Source organism: Bos grunniens, chromosome 1 (assembly GCF_055505025.1).
Source record: "Bos grunniens cultivar Pamir isolate PY7600 chromosome 1, Bosgru_T2T1.0, whole genome shotgun sequence".
NCBI lineage: Eukaryota > Metazoa > Chordata > Mammalia > Artiodactyla > Bovidae > Bos > Bos grunniens.
Window position 1 is genome coordinate 16,204,207 of NC_141165.1, and position 8,033 is coordinate 16,212,239.

The window sequence follows — 8,033 nt, forward strand, 5'->3', positions numbered from 1 at the left end:
CCAAGAAATGCAGGTGACCTGAGCAGTTTGTAAAGACAAGGAAACAGACTCTCCCCTACAGGTCCCGAAAGGGAGAAGAGCACTTCTGGCACCTTGAGTTTAGCCCTGAGACAAGTCAGACTCTGACCTTGAGAAGTGTAAGATAATAAAATTCATGCTGTTTTTATTGAATTTGTTACACTATTGCTTCTGCTGTTTTTTCTTATGTTTTGGCTTTTGTAGCCCTGAGCCATGTGGGATCTTAGTTCCTGGATCAGGGATTGGGGCCATACTCCCTCACTGGAAGGCAGTCTTAACCACTGGAGTGCCAGGGAAGTCCCAAATGCATGCTATTTTAAGCCACCAATCTGTGCTTATTTGTTATAGCAGCGACGGGAAACTGATACACCACTCTTAGGAAACTGTATCGCCTCATACCTTAAAGGCCCAGAGAATGATACTGTAGGAAAAGCATAGACATTGATGACTGTGAGTCCAGAAAGGATTCAAGAGTTGGTTGGAGTGAAAAATTTTAAGAATAACTTACCAGCTTATTTCACCTATATTTTATGTTTATACGGGAAAACCTAAATTGGGCCAAAAACTTCTTTTATAGGCAGGAAACTCAAAACCTAAATGATAAGAAAGTATCATATCACAGTTTAACTAGCATTTTTTTCTTAGTGGCATGAAATAGTGGTTTTTTGGCCTCTGAATTGTTCACTTTATTTTTATTGGAATATAATTGCTTTTTGTGTTAGTTTCTGCTGTACAACAAAGTGAATCTGTTACATGTATACACAAACATATATATACATATATATACATATATATATATATATATATATATATATATATATATATACACACATCCCTGGAGAAGGAAATGGCAACCCACTCCAGTATTCTTGCCTGGAAAATTCCATGGACAGAGGAGCCTGGTGGGCTACAGTCCATGGGGTTGCAAAGAGTTGGCTACGACTGAGTGAGTGAACACATACGCGTACATATATCCTCTCCCGCTTGAACCTCCCTCCCACCATCCCCCCACCCCACTCGTCTAAGTCATCACAGTGCACTGAGCTGAGCTCCCTGTGCTATCGGTTCCCGCTGGCTATCTATTTTGCACATGGTAGAGTATATGTGCAAATCCAAACTTTCAGTTCATCCCCCGCCATCGCCCCCCCATATCCACATATCCATTCTTTACATCTGCATCTCTTTTCCTGCCATGGAAATAGGTTCATCTGTCCTAATAGTCAGAATGAGTGTGTACATACTCAGTCTCTTCAGTCTTGTCTGACTTTTTGCAACCTGATGGACTGCAGTCTGCCAGGCTCCTTTGTCCATGGGGTTCTCCAGACAAGACAGTATGGCCATCATCATAAAAATCTACAAATGATAAATGCTGGAAATGGTGTAGAGAAAAGGGAACCCTCCTACACTGTTGGTGGGAATGAAAATTGACACAGCCATTATGGGGGAGCATATGGAAGTTCCTTAAAAAAAAAAAAATAGAACTACTATATGATCCAGCAATTCCTTACCTGGGCATGTACCCTGAGAAAACTACAATTCAAAATGACATGTGTATTCCAGTGTTTCTGGAGTACTGTTTACAATAGCACTATTTACAGCACTAGTGCAGCACTATTTACAATAGCCATGACATGGGAAGATGATTGTCCATTGACAGATGAATGGACAAAGAAAAATATTGTGTATATAAACAATGGAATAGTGGTTCTTTCCACTGAGGTGTGTATCGTACTATGACTAGAGTTACTGAAACTAACACTTGTAGAAGTTCTCACTACGCAGTAGTCACTCAAGAAATGTTCCTGTACCTTTCCTGAAAATGTTGTCTTGGATTTAAAGGCTCTGCTCCTTTGGCTGGGTGTATCTGGGATTTGGTAGGGGGGCCTCTCATCTCCATTATCATCCTTCCTGATACTGGGCTCCAGGGCGCAGTCGAGAGGCCCTCTCTCCACCTCTGTCACTGTCTTTCCAGTTGCACTAGGAATGGGTTCCATTCCTCATCCCAGGGACTGAGACCCATGTGGTTTTGATGTCCAGGTGAGAGTGGAATCTTCCCCACGTTCGGCATCCTGGCACTCACAGCTCCCTCAGGTTCAGTGACTTTCATGTGATCATAATGAATTAAGATTCATGCCAATGCAGGCTGAATACTTGAGTGGTGAGATCAGAAGTGGGTTGCTGGCCACAGACCGACTCAGACATCTTCTTTTACATGTCATCTTTATTTTGGTCGCCCTCTGAAAGTTGTAATTGCTTCTCTTTCCTGGCGGAAGGCTGGAGGAAGACAAATTCAAGTGAGTGCCCGTGAAAGCATTTGTTCTGACAGGGGCCGTTTAGAGAATGGGACTGTCTTCTGTGTGGATTTATGAGTTTGTGGGAGGAAAAAAGTAACAGCATGAAGAGGGGAGGGAGTGAAGGATTAAAATAAGGAAGAAAGGACAGGAGAAATTGCGGGTCAGCTCGTTGTGGGGGTGGGGAACGGCTGGGACTCACCATCATCCACCCCACCCCCTCGCAGGAGATGCCAGTGCCCACTTGGAGTCTCAGAGCCCCAGGCTGGTCCAGTTTAAATCAGCTCAGCTTCATCCCACACTGGAGAAGGAAGCAATGTGGGTCCCAGAAACCACCTTCTCCTTTAAACTCAGGGTACAGAATCCCCTCCCCAGGGCCCTCCCCACAAGCTTGGAGTGCAGCTGCCCATGTGAGACATCAGGGTAGGGCTGGCGATGGCAAAGGGCCCCAAGGGGCCAATAATCAGACTGGCCCTTTGTCTCCAAAAAGCAGCTCACCCTGGCACTGCACCTCACATTGCCCCCATGGGTGGCTTGCTGGGTGACGTGGGACATCTGGTCTGGCAAGGTCCTTAGCAGACAGCGGGGACCAGGAGGCAGTGCTTCATTTCCCTGTAAGGGCCTTAGTCAAAGGTGGGAGCAGGGCTCCAGGCAGGAGTGGAATGCCCACGCATGCCCCGCCCTCTGGTGCCCTGTCTTGACACTTGCTTGCTACTTGCTAAGTCGCTTCAGTCGTGGCCAACTCTGTGACCACTGTGGATTTTAGCCCACTAGGCTCCTCTGTCCATGGGATTCTCCAGGCAAGGATAGTGGAGTGGGTGGCCATTTCCTCCTCCAGGAGATCTGACCCAGGGATCAAACCTGGGTCTCTTACGTGGGGTCTTCTGCATTGGCAGGCAGGTTCTTTACCACTAGCGCCACTTGTCTTGACACTGCAGAGACACAAATAAGATTCCACCAGCAGAGAGAGGCTGAAGGGTGGGTGGGCAAACCAGGAGCAGTTACAGGATAACTCATTTAAAATCTCAGAAACCCCACCAGAGCATCAGACATAGAGTGACTATCCACCTGTGGCCTGCAGACTAAGGACCTGCAGACTAATGACACTCTCCACCACCAGGTCAAAATGGCGCCACCCCTTCACCTTGGTTTTTAGCTCTGGCCACCTGCCCCCTCCTGCCTCTGCACCATTCCCAAGGGGAAGTATGTCAGCTGACCCCTGGCTTATATCCCATTCTGTGCTCTTTCCAAAGACTCCCACTAAACTGGCTCCAGAATGAACCTGCACTAGCTACCAAGATACGTCAGTCTTAGCTTTTTCCCCCCAAATACATGCAGACAAGATGCTCCCAGACACACGAGGAGATCAGCAGCTGAAGGGGCACCACGAAGAACTTAACATAGAATTCTAAGACTCTTTTTCCTCAGGGAAATTTCAGGAGCTATTCTAAGAAAGAAATAAGAACTCTTACTGTAAAAAAAAAAAAAAAAAAAGCAAGTGGAGCTCAAAAAAGAATTCTTGGAGAATAAAAGAAGAACTCACAGAGACAGCAAATGGCAGAAGGAACAGAGCTGAAATCTGAGGTGTAAATGAGAAGCTCAATGCAGGTCAAGGAATATTTGAAGCCCCAGAGCAAAGAGATAAAGAGATGGGGACCATGAAAGGATAGATTATGGGGAAGGGAGTCTAGGGGACCTTTACATTCATGTCACAAGTTGAGTTTCCCTGGTGGCTCAGTTGGTAAAGAATCTACCTGCAATGCAAGAGACCTGGATTCGGTCCCTGGGTCAGGAAGATTCCCTGGAGAAGGCACTGGCAAACCATTCCAGTATTCTTGCCTAGGAAATTCCATGGACAGAGGAGCCTGGAGGGCTAGAGTCCATGGGGTTGCAAAGTGTCGGATACAACTAAGGGATTAAACCAACAACAAGAACACGAGTTGAGCACTAAAGAATTGATGCTTTTGAACTGTGGTGCTAGAGAAGACTCTTGAGAGTCCCTTGGACAGCAAGGAGATCAAACCATTCAATCCTAAAGCAAATCAACCCTAAATATTCATTGGAAAGACTGATGCTGAAGCTGAAGTTCCAATAATTTGGCCACCTGGTGAGGAGAGCCCTGAAGGGAAAGTCTCTGATGCTGGGACAGATTGAGGGCAGGAGGAGAAGGGGGTGACAGAGGATGAGATGGTTGAAAGGCATCATCAATTCAATGGACATAAGTTTGAGCAAAGTCTGGGGGATAGTGAAGGACAGAGAAGCCTGGCGCCCATGTGGTCACAAAGAGTTGGACACAACTGAGCAACTGAACAAGGAGCAACAACATAATTTCCAGGAAGTGAGAACCAAAATGATGGAGGAGAAGCAAAGACTAAAAAAAACAAGTGTTTCTTAAGCTAAGGACATCAGGTCAAATATCCTCACCAAATTCTGAGTGCAGTTATTGAAAAGAACACTTGGAAATTTCAATGATAAAGAGGAAATTGTTTAAACTGTGTGTCTGACTGGAAGAGGAGTGTCCCAGAAGACTGAGTGGTGATTGAACCACCAGTCTGAGAAAAATGGGACTGATCCCAGTGTAAGCAGCTTTTGGCAGGAAAGAGCTATCTGCTGGAGGCCCCTTTGTCTTGACATTAAACTTACACCAGTCACCCCCATGCTCCACTCGTTTCTAGCCCAAGCACCAGGAGCAGTTACAGGACAACTCATTTAAAATCTCAGAAACCCCACCAGAGCATCACCAATCAATCTTTTGCTCACACAATACTTTGCCTAACTTATTGGTTCTTTCCATAGATCGAGGAAGTAGAAATGAAGAATAAGTAATTAACAGATGACCATATCTCTATCCCTAGCTTCCCCTTCAGTAATCTCATGAACAAACTCTGTGAACAAGACAGCATCTAAAGAAAGATCACAAACAAACATATGGATACCAAAGCAGGGGAGGGAGTGGAATGGACTGGGAGCTTGTACTGAGTCACTCAGTTGTGTCTGACTCTTAGTGACTCCATGGACTGCAGCCCACCAGGCTCCTCTGTCCATGGGATTTTCCAGGCAAGAGTACTGGAGTGGGGTGCCATTGCCTTCTCCGATATACACTGCTGCTGCTGCTGCTAAGTCACTTCAGTCATGTCCAATTCTGTGCGACCCCATAGACGGCAGCCCACCAGGCTCCCCCGTCCCTGGGATTCTCCAGGCAAGAACACTGGAGTGGGTTGCCATTTCCTTCTCTAATGCAGGAAAGTGAAAAGTGAAAGTGAAGTCGTTTAGTTGTGCCTGACTCCCAGCGACCCCATGGACTGTAGCTTCTCTGTCCATGGGATTCTCCAGGCAAGAATACTGGAGTGGGGATAATAATGAGAACCTATTGTAGAGCCACAGGGAGCCCTCCTCAGTGCTCTGTGGTGACCCATATGGGAAGGAAATCCAAGGAAGAGGGGATTTACGCATACGTGTGGCTGACTCACTTTGCTATACAGTAGAAACTAATGTAACATTGTAAAGCAGCTGTCCTCCAACAAAGAAGTTTTAAAAAAGATCACAAGAAGTCAACGAGCCTGCATGTAGTGGGGGGTGGCAATGACTCTGACCCCTCCTCTAAATGACGAGCTGAGATTACTTCTGTTTCTCTTTAAAAGCTGTCATGGCCAAGCAGAACCTTCCGAGGTGGTTTTTGGGAGACACCGAGTCCACCATCTCCCAGGATTGCCATCTTTCTGACTAAAAGCAACTTTTCTTTCTGTCTACGTTTGCCTCACTTGAGTACTGTTTTTTTGAGTGAGGAGTAGCTGGACCCGGGACCTTCTGGGTAGTGCCAGGATTCTCCTTCCTATGGGAGGGAACAAGGAGAGTGGTGTGCTTCCCATGCTACTTCTGAAAAAAATCTTACTCACGAAATATATCAATCAAATGAAAAAAAAAAATGAATTAGAAGGGGGAATTCGAGAAAAGGATGGTGCTATACAAGGCAGTGACCAGCGACACAATAAACCTTCGGGTTGAATTTGAACCGCTGTTGAGAATCGGACTGAAAGGCTTACCGCAGTTGTCGAGGAAGGATTCACAAAGCAGAGGAGGCGCGATGTGAAAAAGTATTAATAAAATGGCTTAACAACCGAGAACCAAAAGTTCTGATTATTTCACCAAGTTCTTTCATTCAGGTGGGAGGGACAGGGTAGGGGTGAGGTGGGAGGGGGTCTCACCTGGGTGAGGGTGGGGGTGGATTGGATGCTGGGAGGGGTGTGGGAAGATTACCTGCGGGCGGAGGGGAGACGCCCTGGGTCCCACAGCAAGGACTGAATCCTGAGCAAGGACAAATCCAGGGTTTGCCATTGTGTCCCCTCCTTGTGATGCCTTTCCTGCCTTGTCTGCGAAATGGGAGAGAAAACCCACTCCACTGGAGATGGTGAAATTAGTGCATAACACTTGTGCCAGTCACCTCAGCCAGAGCTGGCACATTTTAATTGCGTGACAGTCAATAGCTTTATTTTAATTAATAACAATTATTATTATTATGGTAACCCACTCCAGTATTCTTGCCTAGAAAATCCCATGGACAGAGGAGCCTGGTGGGCTACAGTCCATGGAGTCGCAAAGAGTTGGACACAACAGAAAAGACTTAGCATGCATGCACATTATTATCATTGATGGTGATAGGAAAATACAGGTTCAACCATATTTAAACATTAAAACAATTTTTTAAAACATAGAGCTTCAGTTATGCCATTGTAAAAGCTTACCAGAAACCCCTCCGATGTACAACCTGAGTTTGGAATGTTGACAGTCCCACCTGGGCGATAAACCTGTGCCCCATGGAGTACTGTGGAGGAAACACCTCTCTAAACACCTGGGGCAGGTGGGTGGGGTGCCCTCTCCCTGAGCGAGCCAGGCAGGTGGACCCAGCCAGGCTGGCTGGTTTGGGTTGGATCCGGAGGGTGGAATTTGTTTGCTTTTTTCCAAGAGGTTGGGGCCTCTCCCCATCAGGTGGGTGGGAGCCGAGCCAAGGGCCAACAAGAAGGCACCTGAAAAAGAGAGTCACCCATGAGACGTGTCCCTCAGGGCAAAGAGCAGGATGTCGACCTGTGTACACAGTGAGATGGCAACTGTTAGTTCCTAAACCACAGGAGCAGGATTTGAATCACAAGCCAGCCCTGCATTCAGGAGCTCCCTGCAGCCATTGGAACGCCCTGCAAAGGGCCCTACTTCCCTGTGTGCAGAGGAGAAAAGGTCAAGAGCAGCCTCTCTCACACACCTGGCAGCCAGGTGCTATCACCTGGAGAGTTGAGTTCCTGGGGGTTTTGGTCAGGGAGGGTGGGTCCAATGCTGTCAGGACTGGATTTGGGGGTTTCCCAGGGACTGGGGGAGATGAGGACCTCTGGTGAAATCAACCTTCTGAAGAAGTATCAGAGAATCACCATTATAATAGTCACTCTTCAGGGCTTCCCTGGTTGCTCAGTGGTAAAGAATCTGCCTGCCAATGTACGAGACAGTGGTTCGATCTGGGAAGAGCCCGTGTGCTATGGAGCAACTAAAAGCTCCACAACTACAGCGCCTATACTCCAGAGCCTGTGCTTTGCAACAAGAGAAGCCACCACCACGAGAAGCCTGCCCGCCACACCTGGAGAGTAGCCGCCACTCACCGCACCTAGAGAAAGGTCCGTGCAGCAACAAAGACCCAGCACAGCCAAAACTAAATAAATGAAATAATTGCAAGCTCTTAGA

The 8,033-nt window shown here is 47.0% G+C and overlaps 1 long non-coding RNA gene across 1 annotated transcript; it reads right to left on the reverse strand.

Annotated features, from left to right (window-relative positions):
• Nucleotides 1-855: 855 nt before the first annotated feature.
• LOC147379057 (uncharacterized) lies at nt 856-7,219 on the reverse strand. The gene is made up of 3 exons (XR_015132009.1): nt 7,052-7,219; nt 6,567-6,679; nt 856-3,241 (listed from the first exon to the last, which is right to left on the reverse strand). It is a non-coding gene; the product is annotated as an uncharacterized LOC147379057 (long non-coding RNA).
• Nucleotides 7,220-8,033: the final 814 nt, after the last annotated feature.